Raw genomic sequence first — 20,926 nt, 5'->3', positions numbered from 1 at the left:
AGGGGACAGGACTTCTGGTTTTCACTTCACTCAAATCATTCCATCTGTTGCGCATTTCAGGGGGTTGGACTTAATCAACTCTTTTGGTCCTGCTAAACTTCTGCTGTGTTCTACTGCCAGAGCCCATAATTGCCATAAAACAGGTTGATTTCAGGCTGGATTGCACTGAAAAATAACATTTTGAATTTTTATTGGCACTTTGAAGAGAATATATTCTTCTCCAGTTATTGTACTTTTAACACTAAAATATTAAGAAATAGCCTTTCCATATATAAGAAAAACATCTAAAATTGAATATTTATTCCCATCTCTCATAATTTTTATTAGCTTTTTAAGCAAGCTCAGTGCCCATCAGACCTAGCTCTTGTTATTTTTATTAATGGCATATAGACAATCCATAATCAAAACCATTCTGTACCTTCCTTTCTGCCAGAAAATTGGCAGAAAATTCTCATTTAGAATTTGCAAGAAAAAACTCAGGAAGTATGCAGAAATCCTTTATGCTGTGTGTCCAGGTATCAGAATATCTCCCTGTCTTTGAAAGCTCAATTAAATTTTACTTCACCAGAACTGTAAAACCAGGTGGCACCTAGGAATATGTCAGCCTCTGGGTATCTTTACAAAAATAATACTATGATCATTTACAATACATAGTACTGCTTTAAAAAAATTATTTATGTGTGTGGGATGTGTGAATCCTGCGATACATGTGTCACAGTGGAGTGTGGAAGTTAGAGGACAGTTTTGTGGAGTGAGTCAGTTCTCTCCTTCCATCTTTACATGGTTTCCTGGAATTGAACTGAGGTCATCAGACTTTGCCAGCAAGCATTTTACCCACTGAGCCATTTTGTCAGCCAAATATCCCCTATTGACCACCCTTCCAAATGTGAAGTCAGGGACCATCAATATAAAATATTTTCCCATCAAGCATGAGAAGAAGAAACTTTGACTGGAGCCCATTTCTCCTCCCTGTTCACTCTGCCAAGAAAGTCAGTGTTCTAGACTCCCAAGGTAACACCATTGCCCCTGAATTCCAGCCTTCTCACTGCCAGCTCCTATGCAGAGTGGTTCAGCAAGCACTACACATGGTCTTCACATGACCCATAAATCCTTGAATTTGACCCAGTCTCAGCATACCTGAGGCTGACTTCACCCTACTCCAGGGCAGCCTAGTGACTGTTTCTTTTGAGGCTTGGGAAGGAGAGTGCTTGGCTTTGTTTTTCCTTTACTTGTACTGGATCAGTATTGGAACTAGTCAGGGTCTCAAGAGACCTGAGTTAAACAGAAGTCAAATCTGAAGCTCTGAGAGCAACAGCAGCTTGATGTACCTCAGTGCTGCCAGGTGCTGCCTGCTGCTGATGGTACTGCCTGAGGCTGCCAGGCTCTCTTCATGCGTTGGATAGGTAACAAAAGCCACAAAGCAACTCAAGACATTTCTTTGCTTTGTTTGAGGCGTTTCAATGGCATCACCAGGTCTAGAACTCATTTTGGGTTATGCCTGCTTTGTGCTGACTTGAAAAACCAAAGTGAATATTCTGCTGCAATTAGATGTGGGGCTTGATTTCCACAAGAGGAGCTAAGAGTGTGGCAGTTTACGGAGGTAACCTAAGTACAGTCTCACTTAGGAGATATGGCCTGACTTTCCCAGGAAGGCGCATGGAAGCAGAGTGCCCTTATTATGAAAAGAGTATGCTTCAAATTATTCTTTTAACGATTTGTAGGTAAATTTGAAGGTCCATGATGCAGTGTGGTTTAAAATTCAGCTGTGAATCCCTAAAACACAGTCTCTGTCCTCAGTCAGTTACAAGGGACCAATTTCTACAAGATGTTTAGCTAAGAAATACCTAATGACAGGACAGAACCCTGAGGGGTACAGTACACCTACTGGTGGAACTTTTGTCTTCAAATACTCAGTCAACAAACTATAGTCTACAGAGAAAATTAAATACTGTAGAAGTCTTAGAATATTTGAGGATTCTTAAAGTCCTGGAGTATTTATTCCTCATGAATTACTGAAATTTGGCAATAGAGACAGTGTAAGAAAAAAGAAAATGGACGATCCAGAGATGCAAATGGGAGGAAATGTGGCTGGAAGGATAAGAAGAGACCCATGATGTTGTAAAATGCCATCTCATAAGAAGAACAAAGAGAAAGGAAGGTTGTAAGAAAACCTCAACAGAGGAGTTTGAGTCCAGTGGTAGTAGATGAAGAAGGGTTTATGCAGACTAAACTTTCCTGCAATGTGCTCCTCCCTTGGGCATGAATCTTTTCCTAATAAAACACCCCTGCTTCTGCTATAACCACATCTCTGCTCAATTCTTTCTTCAGGACACATGAATCTGAAACCCCTGCTGAGTCCCAATGAAGGAGAATGGAAATAGTTCTAAATTAGGCAGATAGTCAGGGGAGGAGGCCCCAGACTAGATTCAACAGAGTTCTAATTACTCTCACTTGTATTCAAGATAGCCAACTTCCAGGTTTTTGTCCAAAGTTGTCCCTTTTGGTGTGCTCCCTCTGGTAGGAATGTCAAAGTCCCTACCAGTGCTCTACCCAATCACGGTCTTGTTTACATATGAATGAACCAACCAATAACGAGCATCTTGCCCTGTTCAATTCAAAGGGGGGAGAGGGGAGCCCAGTCCTGTCCCATCTCCTAACCCATAGAATATAAAAACCCAGACTCTCCAAGGGGTTAGGCAGCGCTCCAACTCTTGACCCCTCCACATGTGGGACGTCTGCTCTTTGATGTGTGGAGTGTTGCTTATGCTTCAATAAAACTTGGCTCTGTGCTACGACTGCAAACTTCTCTTCTTGTAATTCTTTACCTGATGAAGAAAAGGACCCAAGAATACACAGACCCTAGGCGTCATCACCCACAGTGGCTGGGCCCTCCCACATCACTCAATAATCAAGAAAATACCCCACAGACGTGGCCACAGGCCAGTCCAATGGAGGAAATTCCCCAATTGAGGCTTCCTCTTCCCAGGTGTGTGAAGTTGACAACTAAAGCTATCCAGCACAGTTCCCCAACAATACTAGCCATTGCCCCTGCTTTTGGTTACCCACCAGAACTGGATAGTAATAACCTATTGCCGAGGACACACGAGCTATAGAACAAACAAGGAGAAATCAAGCTAGTGATGATTTCAGAGCCTCATCTTCATTGGCTAGTGTTCATAGTGCTAGAAGGCACTACGCATGCTACTAGAAGGAAAAAAATAAGCATCAACTTTACCCAGCTATGAATCCTATGAACTACAATAACAACTGGCCTAGCAAAATATGCCTGCTGGTGCAATAGTGCCACAAATATTATAGGAGTATCAATCACTATTTGATTAGATTTAAGATCTACTTCCCAGGATGGAGCCCTTACCTGACATTGACATCAAGTATAGGAACCTGAGGCAAGACATGTCACAGGACATAGGGGAGAACCTAATACTAGTTTTCTACTAAATAGTTATCATATTAAATTGACTCAATGACTTATTGTTAACATAGATTAATGCATCTCACAACTTTCACTAGAAAAGTTTCCTTATGCAAAAAATGATGATTAACACAGAAACCTACAACTGGCCAACATGCAGAGAACAAGAAGAGACTGTAGATCACATATCCCTGAAAGGGATACCAATATCAAACTTCTGCCTTCCCAGGTTCAGAGATCATTGTGGAAGTGGAGGTAGAAAGATTGTAAGAGTCGGATGTGGTGGATGACCACAAGGAAACAGACTTTTCCAGACAGCTAGTCAGTTACTCATATGAACTCACAGCAATGGTAACAACATGCACACAAGTCCCATGCAAAATCCCAGCATAGATATGAGGACATGGGTAAGAAGCTCCAACCCAGTCTAAGGAAATTGTGGCAATCGATGACTGCTGGGAGGAGTAAAGAGAGTCTCTTTCAAGCATGGGACTCTTGGTAGGTTAACCAGGCTCCAGTGGATGGACCCACACTGAAGTACATTTGGGAACACAAGTTGATAGAGAGAGAGAGAGAGAGAGAGAGAGTCCATTAAATTGTGCAGGGGGCAATAAGAGAAGCTATTAAGAGAAGATGTGGATAGGGGAGGGGATCTAAATACCATCAAATTGTATTCTATTAAAATCTCAAAGATTCAATTAAAAAAATTATGTTACCAAATAAGTGAGACAAAGAGATTGAAATATAAAGGAGACCTAAGGATATATAAAGCAGCATCCCTTTGCACTTGGGGCTCAATCTTGTGATGTGAATTTCCTAAGTTGATGGAGGCACAAATAAATGCTGTTTCCTGAAAGCCTTTGTGTCCCATCTCTCTGTTTAAATATTCACCAACTTTTCTTCTGGAACTCATCTGGGATTCAGAGATGGCGGTTTTACCTCCCTTGTTACCATGGTGTAAGTGGTGACCTCACCTGGACCACTGCATCCTGTCAGGGCAAGGTCCTGTCAGAGCAGGAGTCCAAAGGAATCTGATGAGGCCTAGGAACCAGCCAAGGGAGCACCTCCTATCAGATTGGTAAGAAACTGGGGTTGTTTGGGTAAGCCTACCCCTAAGAGGCAGAAGGGGAGCTTAATCACCTCCCTGAGTTGCCCAAGTAATCCCACAGGTGACCAAAACCACAACTTTAAGGTCCTTGGCTGAGCAGTGGGTTAGAGACATACGTGTGAGCAAACAAGCTGGAGAAAGGGAGAGTACAAGGAACCTCCAGTGTGGGGAGTTGAGTTACTCCAGAAATGAGAGAAAAGGAGAAAGGAGAATTCTTCCTCTGACATTCCCAATAGTCCATTAGGGTGATGTTGAGGTTGTGGAAACACAGCTCCTAAACAACAACAGCAAATAACTGAAGTCCCTGCTTCCATGCCTGGGACACCCTATAGGCTGTGTTAAGTATGACTGAGATGCATAGTCCAAGCTAAGTGACTGCAGACCCCAATCTGCAGTCTCCGTTTCTCTTAAGGGACCTGGCCAGAGATGCAGGAAATGATTCAGGTAGAGTGCAAGAAATCTGCAGGTAGAATCTAGGCAGGCTAATAGGGAGAATGCCTTATATTTTAAGGTGATTCACATGGCCTCTGCTTAGGGTTTTTTCTAATAGTATGAAGGGCCTCCATGGCTACTTGAGCAAGAAAACATCCACCCAGATAGGATGTCATGACATAAAAGAAAAAAAAAATCACCACCAACCAACAACCTGCATGGTATAAGAAAAACAAGGTCCATCAAGGCCATGTGTGGGATCTTCAGAATGTGATCATAAGAAGGATTAGGATTTCAATAGCTTGGTCCCAGAATATGAATTTTAAAAGCTCAGTAATTAAAAGTATGTGTACATGTAATCTTAATTTTCTACAATATGCCATATGTTATTTGAATAACTTTTGTTTAGGGAGATAAAATAAGAAAAAAGCAGCAAGTAGAGATAACTTTTTAAAGCATGCAAATATGATGTTATGGATTTTGTATGATAAAATCATCTTTTGTCCTAAAAAACATTAAAAGGTGAAGACAAAACCATAGAAACTTAGAGCCATGTCACAAAAAATTTAAATTATACAAGGTTTATAGAAGATAGGACTTAGAGACAATATATGTTTGATGGTTAAAATTCTTAAGGTTCTGTTGATGTACTCATGGTAACATTTGCAAAATTTGGCTTAAAAGAACAAAGAATATACATTTAATTAAGATAATTATTTTTGCTTTTTCTAACTTTGTTGGGTTTTATCCAATTTAACCAATTGGGAAAACTGGGAACTAACAAAACCAAGATTTATTTAAAACTGAAAACTGTTTGAGTTGTTTCATTTAAACTTTATCTAAATGTTATGTAAAAGTTAAAATTATATGACTGGTAAAGCTGTCCTTCTGAGTGTTCAATCCAGTTTGAAATCCTATACCAATGAGGATAAGAGAGTCAAAAAGTACACCCTTGTCATCCAAGGTCAACCATGACCAGGGATGAGACCTGTCCTCTTGCCCAGAGAGGACATAAAGTCCCCAGAGATTATACTCTAGCCAGTGTACATCCTACAAGAAAGGGAGTTATTGAGGACCTCGGGTTATGTGTGATACAGTATAAAAGTTCTAAGTGTATGGGGATCTACACCATTGCTAGACATGTGTGCGAGAGGCATGAGAAAAGATAACGAGAAATCAAACCCCAGAGGAGAGCCTTCCCAAACTGATACCTTTCAAAGTACTCAGGTGGATTTCACAGAAATGCCCATTTGAAAATATAAAATAACTGTGATAAAATAATAGACCATCTTTCCAGGTAGATAGAGGCCTTCCCAATAGCTGTTACTGTTGGTAATCTGATTAATATTATTTTAAAATAAGTCAATACCATCATTTTTCTATGTAAAATATACACACAGACTACATTAATTGAGATTATTATACCCCATGGCACCCCCCAAATCTAGGAAAATAGAAAGAATAAGTCAAACTCTTAAGAAACATAACTAAAATTATACTTAAAACAAGATTATCCTTGACTAAGTATCTACATATATCTTTGCTTGAGAGTAAAATAGCTTTAAGAAGGGATGTGGGCCTATCTCCATAAAACGTACTGTATGGCTTCCTATATCTTAGTGGGTACACAGATCTTCCTAACATGGGAACTAAGAAACAATTTTTCAGAAATTATGTGCTGGTCTCTCTTCCACTTGTCTATCTCTTAGATTACAAGGCCTTCTTGTCCTACTCCTCCACTCACATTTCCAATGCACCCTTTCCAATCTAGGAACCAAACGCTAATTAAAAAAAAAAAAAAAAAAAAAACAAGATGTAAAGAGAACAAATTGAACTGATTTTTGAGAAGCCCTTCCTGGTGTTTCATGCATTGAAACCATGGGTTAGATGGCTAAAAGAGGTTGGCCACAGAAGATCAGAAAAATAAACTATTTTAGTTTGTTTATTATAGAAAAAGATAATGGGAAACTTGGTGATTATAATAAATTTAAAAAAAAAAAAAACCTCCCTACTAATGGTTCCATTTGATATGCCTAGTCTTATACCCTGGAGGCTTAGAGAATCAGAGAAAACTTTCTTGGTGGACAAAAGTATGTGTGCCATGAGTTCCTCCCCTCAATCGATCATCTTGGGGCCCTTCTAAAATTAGTTACAAAGCTGGCTCAATAGTTAAGAATACTGGATGCTCTTGCAAAGAACCCAAGTTTGGTTTCCAGCACCCACATGGTGGCTAACAACTGTCCATAACTCCAGTGCCAGGGGATACGACACCTTCTTCTGACTTTCATAGGCATTGCACAACACAGGTACACTTACATACATGCAGGCAATATATTCATATACATTAAATAAATTATAAAAATAAAAATTTTTCTAAAAAATGAAATTAGTTATGGGGCTAGAGGGATGGCTCAACAGTTAGGAGCACTGGCTCTTCTTGCAGAAGACCCAGGTTCAAATTCCAGCACCCACAAGGCAGCTAACTCCAGTTCCAGGGAGTTCCTCTTCTGTCTTCCATGGACACTTCACTGCATGGGTGCACTTAAACACATGTGGGTATAACACTTATACACATGATAGAAAAATAAATATTTTTTTAATTTTTAAAAATAAAATTAGTTATAAGAAGAACCTGATGGTATCGTAAAACCCAAAGGACAAAATGTTGATAGGATTCCCTTTTATTTTTACTTTTGCTGTGTTGCTTATAATTTGCTTATGTTATTGTAAAATAACAAAAACAATAGCACTTTGATCTAAATGAATACCTCTGGTCAGAACCCAAAAAGAGAAACCATTAAAACAACCCAACTTTAAAACTCCCTACCTCCTGAGAGAGACCCTTGTTTGGCACCACCTCTGAAGTCTACTATATGTAGAAGAGATTACTATTATACAGGAATCTAAGAGTTTTCAAATAGGTTAAAAAATGTTCAGGAGGTTGCTCATTATTTTCCTATTAGCTTTGTGATCAGTGTAACTGAAACCTCATCACCCCTTATTATAAGACTTGATGCCTTCCAAGGTTTACATTGTAGGAATCTTTAAAAATCAGGAAGATATACATTGATAATTAAGATCAAGTTCTGATACAAACCTTTTAAATAAAAAATGGATATGAAGCATTGAATGAATACTTGGGTACGATAGGTTATATTTACAGTGTATGTTCTCAATAAGAGTGATTGTTTTGCTTTCAGGGAAGGACATACCTGGGCTCAAATAGCACTCTTTCTCTTTGAATGAGGTACAAAACCCACCAGAGCAAACTGAGCACTGGCTTTGTTACAAGATGAGAACTCATGGGGAAATAAGACTTACTAGAGTCTGTTGCTCCTGTCCCTGGCTATACAAGCTAGTGGATTGAAACTTCCTCCTTATCAACAGGGAGAACAAATCACTCCTCATGTGTCATATGGCAAGGGGAATGGATTTTCTTGAAGGATGGGTACTCTTGAAACCTGTACCCATGTCCTGAATAGCTCAAGCAACAGAGAGGCAAAAGCTATTACTCTGTACTCAACGTCTCCCAAGTTGACATGTAGTGATACTGTGGACAAGGGATTCTTTATTCAAGCCTACCCCCACCTGGTATGGGGACCTGCACATTGGCTCAACTGGCTATACCCTTTACCCTAACAATCTCCTCCTCTATTTAAGTTAATCCCAGGCGTAAGAGGTCATTACTTGGGTCCTTTGATGTTCATGTTGACTCTATAGAAGACCCCAGGGAGTTCCAAATGGATTTAAGGCTAGAAATTAAATAGCTACAGGATTCAAATACACTGTATCTGGTGGTCAACAACAAATAAGAATGTAAGTTAATCATCAAATATTTGTCAGTTATATCAAAAATACCTTTAAAGGAGTTCTAGACAAATGGCTTGGGAGAACAGGATCACACATGATACGATGCTAGCAGAAAACAGAAATATTTGAGTTGTGCTTGATGGGAGATGTTTCACTTTTATTCCCAATAATAAATGCAGCTTTTAATGGAATGATTATAAAGGTTCTTCAGAGACTAACTGCTTTGTCTAATAAATAAGCCAAAAGTTCAAATATTGGTGACTCTTTGACCTTCTTGAAAGATGGTTTGGGAGGTAAAAGGGTCTTGTCAGTTCCATATTAACCTGTCTGGTCATTATAGCAGGTGTTCTGGTTTGTTTCTCCATTGCTGTGACAAAATACTCTGACTAATACCAATTTGGGGAGGAAAAAGTTTACTCAGCTTATATCTCCCAGGTCACACATCATCAGGGAGCCCAAGGTAGGAACTCAGGGCAGGAACCTGGAGGCAGGATCTGAAGCACAAGCAATGGAGGAACTCTGCTTACTGGCTTACTCCCCTGGCCCCCGCTTTCTTATACAACATAGGCCCCAAATGCCCAGTGGCCTGGGCCCTCCCACATAACTCAATAATCAAGAAGATGCTCCACAGACATGATCACAGGCCAGTCCAATGGAGGCAATTGCCCAATTGAGGCTCCCTCAACCCAGGTTTGTCAAGTTGACACTAAAACGATCCAGCACAACAGATGTCTTAATTTTATCTGGTTGCTGTATAAGTCCATATGCTAGGGGCTTAACCCAAAGGCTTAGTGAATCAGATATTACCAAACAGGCCCACTTTCCTATAATAACTTTTTACTCCAAGATGCCATAGTCAGAGAAAGCTAACTCTCCTCAATGCATTGAAAGGGGGAAATTGTGAAAAATGTAAATAAAATGTACTGTCTTTTCTTTCAAAGGGAGTTGCTTCAAGAGTCAGCTACAATCTATATTTTCTAGTCGCTTGTTTTCTCTTCCCAGCAGGGGCCTGTTGACTCTCAGGGACTGTGAATCCCGAATGGACTCAGAGGTTAACATTTGTCTAAGATCAAAGTTGCATCCTGCTCTCAATAGCTGCCTTTGCTTATCAGCTGCACATTTTTTTAGCCAACCATGTAAAATATAAATATAAGAAATGAAAATGTTTAAAACATTTCTGTCAAAACATTTTACACCTATGTGCTTGTCTTTCTCTTCAGCACCCTGTTATAGACTAGTATCAACCTTGATGTTATTTGTTCCTTATCATGCCAATTATAACTTGTAACATTATGGCATGTTTTCTCATCCACAACCTCTAAACCAAGATGATGGTCTTTGACCATGAGAGAGTCTGAGTGTCAAAGGGGGGAGGGGGGAAATGTGGTAAGGGCCTTCCCAGAACAAAGAAAGAATAAGGTGGCATAGTTAGTACTATGTATGCATGTGTAGCCCTGTTGCAATCTTGTATCATAGAACACCCAAATATGTTACCAAATAGTAAGACAAAGAGACCAAAATGCAAAGGGAACCTAATGGTGTATAAGACAACACCCCACTGTGCTCAGGCCTCTGCCTTTGAATGTGAATTTTCCTGAGTCAGTGCCAACACAAATACTGTTTCTTGATTTAAAGTATCAATGTCCCATTTCTTTAGACAAGCTTCTTCCAACACTACAGAAAGCTGGGATGTGGAAACAGGAAAAGTTCCCAGAAGTTTAGGGACCAGCTACCTAGCATGTACAGCACAAACACCTGTCAAATGCCTTTGCCTTCATTTCTTCCTGACAGGATATAAAATAATTAGTGCAAGTCTGGCCAGTACTGGAGTGATATTAGTGACTTTTCTTGTTGCTGTGACAAAATACCTGACAGAGGCAACTTAAGGAGAAGGCATGAGCCAGGTGTTAAGGCTCACAGCTGTAATATTAGGACTCAGAAGGTAGAGGCAGGAGGATTACCACAAGTTTCAGGTAACCAGAGACACATAACAAAACCCTATCTCAAAATGAGGGGGAGGGCATGGCAGAGTTCATCCTGGGAGGAGCATAAGTCTGGTACTCTTCATGTCTCTATAAACCAGGAAGCAGAGATTAGACCAGATGTGGGGCCAAGCTCTATTCCTCACAGCTTCCTTCACTGACCTGCTTCCATCAGCAGCCAGGTCTTGCCAGGTTCATTATTTTACATTCTTTTTTTTTTTTTTAAGTGTCACTGTGTAGTTCTGGCTGACCTGGAACTCTTTGTGCAGACCAGGTAGCCTCACACCCATAGAGATCTGCCTACCTCTGCCTCCAAAATGATGGAATGAAAAGTGTGAGCCACCACACCTGGATAGTTTTTATTCTAGTTATGACATTCTTTTCTTCCCTCTCCCCCTCCAACAGATATTTGTTCATGACTGAAATTATTATCTAGTGCATCCTCTATGTGTTATTGTGATAACTTCTTGGCTGTTTATCTGGTTTTTTATATCATCATTCCCCCTCTCTTTTAATTTCAGTTCTAAGTTTCTAAAAGCTAGAAGTCTATTTCCTGTTGTAAAATTGAAACTTGAACTTTTACTAACCCTATAAAAACTTCTGGATGAGAACAAAAATTGTTCACCTTAAACAAGTTAGTGTGTTCAGTGCATGCAATTAAACTAAGTATTTTGCAGGGCTGGAGAAATGCCTCAGTGGTTAAGAGCACTGGCTGCTCTTGTAGAAGACCCAGGTTCAAATCCCATCACCCACATAGCAGCTAACAAGCATCCTTAACTCTAGTTCTGGGGTATCCTATGCCCTCTTCTGGACTCCATGGGCATTGCATATATGCAGGCATAACACTCACACACATAAAATAACAATACATTTAAAAAATATAAATTAATTAAATAAATAAAACCTACTATGTATCATGGGATCGACTAACTAGTAAGTCAAGGGTGAAATTTATGTTGTCTCTGTTAATGTTAATGTTCATTGTCCACTTAACTGAATTGAGAATCTCCTAGTAGACTTACTTCCAAGTGTATCTGAGAGGATGCTTCCAGAAAGGCTTAACACTGAGGAGGGAAGATCCAGCCTTAATGCAGGCAGTACTACTCCATGGACTAGGGACCTGGACTGAATTAAAAAGGGGAAAGTAGGAAGTGAGTTGAGCACCAGCATTCATCTCTGTCTGCTTTCTGGATGTGGATGCAATGTGACCAGCTGCCTCACATTCCTGCTGCCCAGCTAGCCATGATGTACTACACCCTTGAGCTGTAGGGGACAATCAAATTTCAGTGATTGCTTCCAAAACCTGTCAACATTTTCAAGTGTTCTGCTTCATACCATAAAGTTTTGAACCAAAGACATTTGGAAAGAAACTGAAACCATGTGAATCAAAGAAGATGGAACAAGAGTAATGAAAGTTGACTGATGTGAAACCCACACACCTCTCACAGTTTTTACAGAAAACTATAAAAGAGGACTGACTGCTTTCCTATCCTCCCACTCCTCCTTCCTGCTGCCCGACCACCCACACCCCAGTACCTTGGGCTATTTAACTAGAACTGAAAATTCTCATCTTCTTTATGCCTCTTGAGACAATGAAAACAACACTGACCTCCTGGGCTAATAATTACCAGTTGTAAAATACATTGTCCTTTGTGGGTAGTATTCCATTATCATTGATTAATTCAATAAAGTTGTACCAAAAAATGTTTCTAGAACATTAGTAAGCTCTGCCCAGATCGACATACCACCACAAACCAGTTAATTAAAAGAAAGAAAAAAGAAATGAAGCACTCCTGAGGTCGTTCTGTGTGCAGTGGCACAGTTTTTGTTACAAGGGAAGTTTTGTTTGTGTTTCCATTCTTTTCCTTTCTTTCTTATTTCATTGACTTGATCCAGAATTGGAATATAATGTAGACACAGATTGACAGTAAAAATCACTTTTTTAAAGCTCAGGCAAATAGGAAAAACAGGACCTCGATGTTTAAGGTTATAATTGAGGAGCTGGGGCAATGGCTCAGAAAGTAAAGTGTATCTCACACAAGCATGAGCGCTGAGTTTCATCCTCAGAAGTCACATGAAAAAAGAAAGTATGCAGAGACACACACCTATAATGCCAGAGACAGAAGGATGTCTTGAACTTTCTGACAAGCCAGGCTAGCCCAATCCATGACCTCTAGGTCTTATGAGAGATCTTGTCTCAAAAAATTTGTGGAGAGTGATTGAGGAAGTCACCCAATGGTGACTTTGACTTCCATATACACACACAAATTTATCCAGGACACTAATAAGACCTCAAAATTTGTGATTCTATACCAACTTGGGGACTGAACCTGTCATATCACTGCTCACCCAAGCTATCACTCAAACAGACCTATGTGTGGCTCTGGCCATTGCCCCAGATGTCACAAATAGTAAGCCTTTGTTCTAGTTACTTTTGTTATCAACCTAAAGTCAGCTGGGAAGAGGGAACCTCAACTGAGGAATTTCCAAGATAAGCTTAGCCTATTGACGTATCTTTGAGAGACTGTCTTGATTGAAGATTGGTGTAAAAAAGGCTAGCCAAGCATAAGCCAGGGAGCAAGCCAATACACAGCAATACATAGTTTCTACTTTCCGTTCCTGGCCTGACTTCCTTAATGAATCACAGTGTCCTGGAAGTGTAAGTCAAATAAACCCTTTCCTCCCCAAGTGGCTTTTGGTCAGAGTGTTTTATCACTGCAACAGAAAAGCAAACTAGCTTTTTTGGAGGCACCCATGTGACACTAATTCTGCAGGTACACAGAATTTGCAAGTGCCTCCATCTCAATGTCAGAAAATACATCAGACAGGCTAAGATCCAAGAAGAAATTTGCCAGAGTGGCAACTTCCACAGAAAGTGCCTATTGAGTGGTGATATTATCAGGGATACTGGAGTTTCCTCTTTTCAGTTCTTAGTCTTGTTAACAAAAAAAAGAATTTTTTTTTTATCTTTTTGATATAGGGTCTCCCTATAGCCCAGCTGGCCTAGAACTCACTATGAAGATCAGGCTGGCCTTGAACTCACAGAGATCCCCTGCCTCTGCCTCCTGAGTGCCAAGATCAAAGATATGCACCACCATGCCCAACAACAAAAAGAATTTTTTTAATTGACTCAGCAGGAAACTCAGGACATTTTTATTAGAGTTTAAGAGAAGAGCAGCACAGCAGACAAGCTAAGTGCCTTGGAAAGCATGCCCTTTTGTAGGCAGTCACATGGCAGACAGGTAGCCACATGGAGTGGGGTGGGCCAGGGAGAGAGCTTCAGAGAAAGAGCAAGGGAGCTCAAGTACTTGGAAAGCATGCTGAGGAAAGAAATAGAATGAAGGAAAAGAAAAAGACTTTACAGTGCTGCAAAATGGAACATCTGTAAGCTGCACTGAGGTCAAGATTTCTGGGCAGGAAAAGTATATTATCTCATTAAGGAGAAAATTATTCCTCCCATCTCATGACAATCTTCCTGAATGGTTATTTTTGGCCACAGTTTTAATTGGATTAACACTTAAGGGAGGAGAAAACTATGTAATGTTCCAATCTTTGGAGATGATCAGACTATCATGTCTCCTCCCAGGGCCAAAGGTAGATTACATTAGAAATGGGTTCATCCTTAGTGAACTTTAAGGTTCCTGTAACAAAACCTAGTGGAATCATCACAGTAGGATTATTAGCAGTATTTTTGTAGAGCCACAAGTGTGCAGAGCCTGGGACAGTGGTAGACATGAGGCTTCAACCCAAGTTGAAGTACAGGCAGCTGTCCCAGGGTGTCTACCATGCCCCTCTAGGCATGGACGATCGTTCTAGAGTCCTAAGATTTAATGCCTGCTTTGTTGAGTTTTCACCTTACCTGAGGCCTATTATCCTTACTTCTCCCCCACTGTGGGATAGGAAGGTTTGTCTTGTGTCAGCCCCACTACTGTATTTTGGAAGCATATAACATTGCTTTGACCTCACAGAGGAGGTCAAATCTACCCATGTCTGATTTCCACTAGAAATTGAACTCTGGAAATTTAAATTGATTCTGGAACAAGTTAGATTTGGACTATTGGTGTGGAATGGATGTTTTTTGCACATGAAAAATAGTATGAACAGGAATAGGGACAGATGCTGTGGTTTAAATGTGTTCCAAGAGATCATATGTTGGATTTTAATCTTCAACAAACAGAGTTTGGAGGCAGGACATTTATGAGATCATGAGAATTCTACCCTCATGAATGAACTAAAATCACTAGCATCAGGGTAAACTCATTTTAATTAGTTAGGGGTTGGTGAGATGACTCACAGAGTGAAAGCACTTACAGCCAATATTGACAACCTGAATTCAATCCCCAGGGCCCATAGGATAGAAGGACAGAAGGGACTTTCCAATGTTGTCCTCTGACTTCCACATGCCTGCTGTGGCACACATCACACTGGATCCCCTATCCCCACAAAGAGAGAGAGAGAGAGAGAGAGAGAGAGAGAGAGAGAGAGAGAGAGAGAGAGAGAGAGAGAAACTTAAGATTTTTAAAAATTAAAATCTGCCATGAGATGACATGACCAGAAGACCCTCACCCTGTGTCAGTTCCTCCAGGTTGGACTACCCCACTGCAGTCATGAGCCAATGAAGGCCTGTGCATTATAAACTACCCAGCCTGTAGCATTCTTTTCTAATAGCACGCAAAAGAACAAGGAAATACAGCAACCAGCATAAATGATACAGGGATAGCTGCTTATTTCTGTTTCTGTTTTTTTCTCTTTTTTAAATATTTCAACACACATGTGGAGGTCAGAAAACAACTTGTGATAGTGGTTCTTTTCTCCCACCATGTGGGCCCCAGGGATCCAAATCCAGTCATGTGGGCTGGTGGCAAGTGCCTTAACCCTATGAGCCATCTTGCTACCTGTTTTTTTTTTTTTTTTAAATAAAACTTTATTAGAACCAGAGCCAAGTAAGTGAAGCAGAGTTATTCAAGTGCAGTGTCAGATCCTGTTGTCAGCAGCTGTGGAACATGGGGCTCACACTGCTTCCTGCAATGACCTGAGGAGTTCTTTTCAGAGATCAGGTGAGACTCAGGTTCCTGACTTTGTTACAGAAAGAAATTTCAGGATGCACCAGTGTGAAGCAGAGCTTGATTTCATTTAAATAAAAATTTTTAACATAGGTTTAAGTGCTGGGTTAACATAAAGAGAAGCACCCAGTCAAATATTAAGACATCATCAAGAGTTCGGGTATGGACTTCTCACAAGAATATGAATGAGGGGTTAGTTACAAGAGCAGAACTGAATCAAAGACAGCTGTGTTAGATTTAGGAGGGCAAAAAAAGGAAGGAGTTTAAAGTTCAGAAATACAGGTCAGAGCCAAACCTGCAACAGGAAAGGAATGGGTTCCCTGGATTCAGGAATCCCAGCAAAGGCTGATACAAACTGTTCCTGGAGGAATGAGTTTCTGTGATCTGAAGGGGGAGCAGTCTGGTCTTATATTGGAACTCTGCTGCACATAGCTGCAAGAATTAATTCCATGCCAGGGTCCAGTGTCCTTGAAGGTCTCTTTTCCCAAGATTATTTGCCTAGACAGGTGGATGAATTATATATAGCACTAAAGGAGCAGGTGGGCTCCACAAACAGTCTCTCTCAGTCCAGGGAGTGACCAGTTCATAAGGCTTGAGCTAAGCCAGGTTTGAGCAAGGCCAGGCTGCCAATTTAGGGCCAGTTAGACACTTTAAAGGATTTATGGATTTCCCTAATGAGGCTTGTGGCTCTTCTGCAGTTCACATATTCTATCATTCCACACCCTATGAGCATAAAGAGAAAAGGGGCAGGGTGTAGGATGGAAAGAAGGACACAGCATTGCTTTTGGGGGAAAAGAAGACACAGGCACAGTGAGAAAAAACTGGATCAAGTCTGGGGTATAGGACATAAAATTTTCTTGAAGTCACAGTTCTTTGTGTCAATAAGAGAATCCCAATCAGTGACTGGTCCAGGTGTCAACCAGAGATAACTTTGAAGATCCCTCAGCAGACTAAAGAGAAGATTACATCAGTGAAGGTGACAGTTTTTCCACAGTGGGCCAGCAAGCTGTTCATCTCAGGGAACTTCTGGCTTCTGAGTTCTCAAGTGGATGGAGCAGGAGCACAGTCTTAATTTGGTCTCAGGCAGTCATATAGGCTGCTCAGTCTGGAGATTCTGTAAGAATTTTTTGGAGACAACAGTTAATTAAGCATAGTGCAAGGAGATGGGAAGATGAGCTGGTCAGCCCAGTTCTCATCTGGAAATAAACTGGTCATTATTTCTTTGGGGTCTTTACCCTAACTCCTTTCTCTGAAGAGGTAACCCTAGTTGCCAATAGGGAATTATGACATCAAGTCATTCTGACTTCTTCCATGCTGAACAGGGGCTAAGAGTACGACAACAATATCCCTTCAGTGGGTCCATCTAAAAAAAAAAACCAGAGTATATAACTGTTAGTCCTTGACTAATGTCTGAGAGGAGATATGAAGGAGAAATAAAACAAGAGTAGTTAGGCACACAGCTTAGGCAGGGAACCAGGAGGAAATAAATGTCCAAATTAAAATGCATTAGAGTTTCTTGATGGGGGCTTCCAAAAGCATCCATCCAATGGGCCATTTTCTTTTTCTGGGTGCCACGCTATACTCAGGATTTGTTTGTCAGGCACTTTGATAGCTATAGGAGTGGCTAGAATCACACTGTGTTCCCTCCCAAATGGCTTCTAGACAGAGAGGGAGAAGAAATTTAGTCATTCTTTCATTTTGATAAGAACAATAGTGGACCTGTCCCCCTTGTCTGCAGGTTGGACAAAATTTTAGTGGGAATTAGTAAACAATCTTTTATATGAACTTTTAAGTCTTATGTCTGGGAAGCATAATTTCTTGGGCTTTAAAAGAAATATGCTGATTATTTTAATTTTTGGTTCTACATTCCTTTTGGGTGTTTAAGACAATACGGTTGGCCCAAATTAACTGAGTTTTTGTTTTATTGTGAAAATCAGTTGAGGATCTTATCCTCAGGAGTCACTAGGGCTTTGGGGGAAGTCCTTGGCTCCTTTGGCTTTCCTTTTACTAGTTCTATCTATGTGAGGATAAGTCAGGAGGTCCTGCTTGACCCTTGCTTTGCTCAGAAGCATGGAAGAAATATTTTCCTGTGCTGAACCTCCTCCTTGTAGACTGGACTCTGACCTGAATCCCTCTACTAGGGCCTCTATGTTCTCCCTGAACAAGAAGACAGGTGACTCACAGTTACAGGACATTTTGAGAGATGTCTCATTGTCCCCTGGCACTTAGTTGACCTTGAAAGGCAAGGACAAAAATTTGTCCCTCTAAGTACCTTTGGCCAGATTAGTATAGGCCTCTAAGTATGGGTTTTAAACATCCAAGGTTATTTGCACCAGTCTTTTACCTTTAATTGCTGTGTAATATGTAGATAAAACATGAACAAAAACATAAACATTTTAAAATAAATATCGAGTGGAACAGATTTAACATCATAGATCAAGTACCATAACCCAGGAAAGGGAGTAAAATAATCCCCTCAGGTTTGTCTCCGGACCCTGAAGACATAAGAAGAAAGGAAGAACACTGGTGTAGTCCTCATTTGGCTATTTTGATTGATTATGAGGTGGTGTGGGTTATATCACATACCTATAGACAGGAAATAAACTGATCCAAATTTAGATCAAGTTTGCCAAACAAAACTGTTTTCTTTGGACTGTCCCATCTGGTTTTGGAAGGTAAGACCTAGCTTTTTATGGGCCACATTATTTTGTTATGGGTAAAGGAAAACGCCAAACGTAACACTTGTATAATACAGAGAAACATAAAAGGACATTCTTCAGTAACTCCAATACTTGTCTGCATCCATTTACTCCAAGACTGTGACTGGATGTGTAGCACAAGTCTGAGAAGTATACTGAAAAGGTATTTTCTGGCTGTAACAGCAATTATTATAACAACAACAACCCTTTATTTCTATAAATCTGCTCAGACCTTTAACAAACTTGTTTAAATGTTTTTATTATTCCTTTTATTTCAAAAATATCAAGCTTTCTAACCCTTTATCTTTCCATTAATATCCTGAGGCACAACAATTACAAACTCATTATTCATTGTGAGACTCCATCAAGTAACCAAGATTTAGTTTTTATACATATAGATAGATAATAACTATCTTAAATATATCAGTACAATGTAAGTTTGGTAAAGATATGGATCTTGCTGTGCTTGTTGGCTAGAAAAAGAGACAACAGGACAATAATAGTAAAATTTTTTAAGATTTTGTTCTGGAGTAGAAGTAATTAGCACTTAAAATTAGTTTTAAGTAATGAGAACCATTATTTACAACAAGAAATAGATAAGGATTAAAGAGAAAACATTTTAATCTTGAAAAAATATTTTCAGGTTAATTTAACAGTTTTAGTTTGTATGAGGCTTTACTTATGTTAATTTGATACCAAGTAAATTATTTAAGACATATAAATTTATGCAAACCATGTACAAACAAAACGAATACCTTAAAACAGCTTGAGAGCAAACTAGAGCCAAAAGGTACCTACCTAACAAATAGGATTTTTATATAACTGGAGATTTAAAGACACTGTTTAATAGATTTTTAAATGATTAGGGTACCCAAGTTTTAAAAGGCCTTTGAATGTAAATCTATGCCTGTGTATTTTAATTAGGTAGGCCAATAATTTTTGTGCACAACAAAAAGAATGCAAAAGGAAAAACTTGAAGTGGTACAGTTTAAAATTGTCTTGACATAATATATGAGGAAAATTATTAGACACATATGGCATAATTACATTAGATCTCAACACATGGAAACATGAAAACATGTGACTTAATTACATGGAATTTTAAATAATACATGAAAATGATTTTCATAGACATATGACACAATTACTTTGAAAACTAGGTGCATCTAAAATGCGTTAGTTAATAAATTTGATTATGATGAATTTTTGTAAGATTTTTTGTAAGAAGATATAGCTGGAGTCAAGAAGAAGGCAGCAGTTTGACTTTAGAAGAGAGTACTGTGTAGCATTGTTTTACTAAAAGAACATGGAATCTGAGTTAACTATAAAAGATAAGGTAATCAATTAATATAACCTATGTACACATTAGGGGTAGATTATAGGGTCTCAGGTGAACTTATAGAAAATATGGAGAATTTTGGGTTTTGAGTGATGGTAGACAGAAGGTAGAGAGGAAAACCAAATGAAAGCAAGGGAAGGGGGGGTACCCATAGATTGAATGGAAGCTAAAGCTTGGAGGATGGTGGTTTTGCAGGAAACAGAAAACCTGAAAATGTATTTGTAGTGAGTGGAAAACTTAAAACAGCTTCTTTAAAAAGTCAATAAACAACTGAATGAAATGAAACTAAGAAAAATTAAATTGGAAGGGACAGGAAAAAAAACACAATAAAATTTAAGTGTTAGGAATTTGCTCTGCAAGGCAAAAGAAATCTGAGAAGGCTGATTGGGAGTAGGGACTGAGTGGCCAGCTTTCACTTTTACAGCTTGTCACTGTAACTGTGTGTCAGTGAAAGCAAAGGCAGGATTTTGCTTGAAGAGCATAGGGCTGCAGGGGGTTGGGGGAGGCATGGAGGGGAGAGTAGAGAATCTCTCCTTGGGGGAGGAGATGGAGGTGGGAGTTGAAGTAACTGAACCTTGGGAGGCATGGGAGAGCCAAAGAAGGAAGAGGAGGGAGATTGATTTGTGCCATTTTTCATTTTTGTTTCATGTAATTTTTAAAAAAATCTGTTCAAGTATTAGGATTAAAGTTGCCAAATTAGGGCCAGCAGTGGCCATTGGCCAGAGTATAGTGAGGCCAGAGTTGGATTGAAAGTGGACTAAGTTCAGCAGATTTGAGTCCTCATAATTGGAATTCCGTTAAGATAATGGCATTTCTTTTGAAATAATTTGGAGCCCATGGTGGGCAGGCTTCCAGGACCTCATCAGGTGTCCCATTGGTTAGGCTATTGAAGCCTTGTTGGGTTTTCCCTGTGGGTAGGACCTCCAGAGCCAAGTAATTTTGGGGTTTGTGTAGACAAGTTAAGAGTGGAGTGGAAGTTAGTTCCAGCCCTCCAATGTGTCCCTTGAAGTTTGAACTAACCTATAGTGGACCTGGTTTTAGGAGCAAGTGTCCCCTGTTC

The sequence above is a fragment of the Nannospalax galili genome, unplaced genomic scaffold (assembly GCF_000622305.1).
Source record: "Nannospalax galili isolate Female #2095 unplaced genomic scaffold, S.galili_v1.0 scaffold1407, whole genome shotgun sequence".
Lineage (NCBI taxonomy): Eukaryota > Metazoa > Chordata > Mammalia > Rodentia > Spalacidae > Nannospalax > Nannospalax galili.
This window is presented reverse-complemented; position numbering follows the sequence as displayed.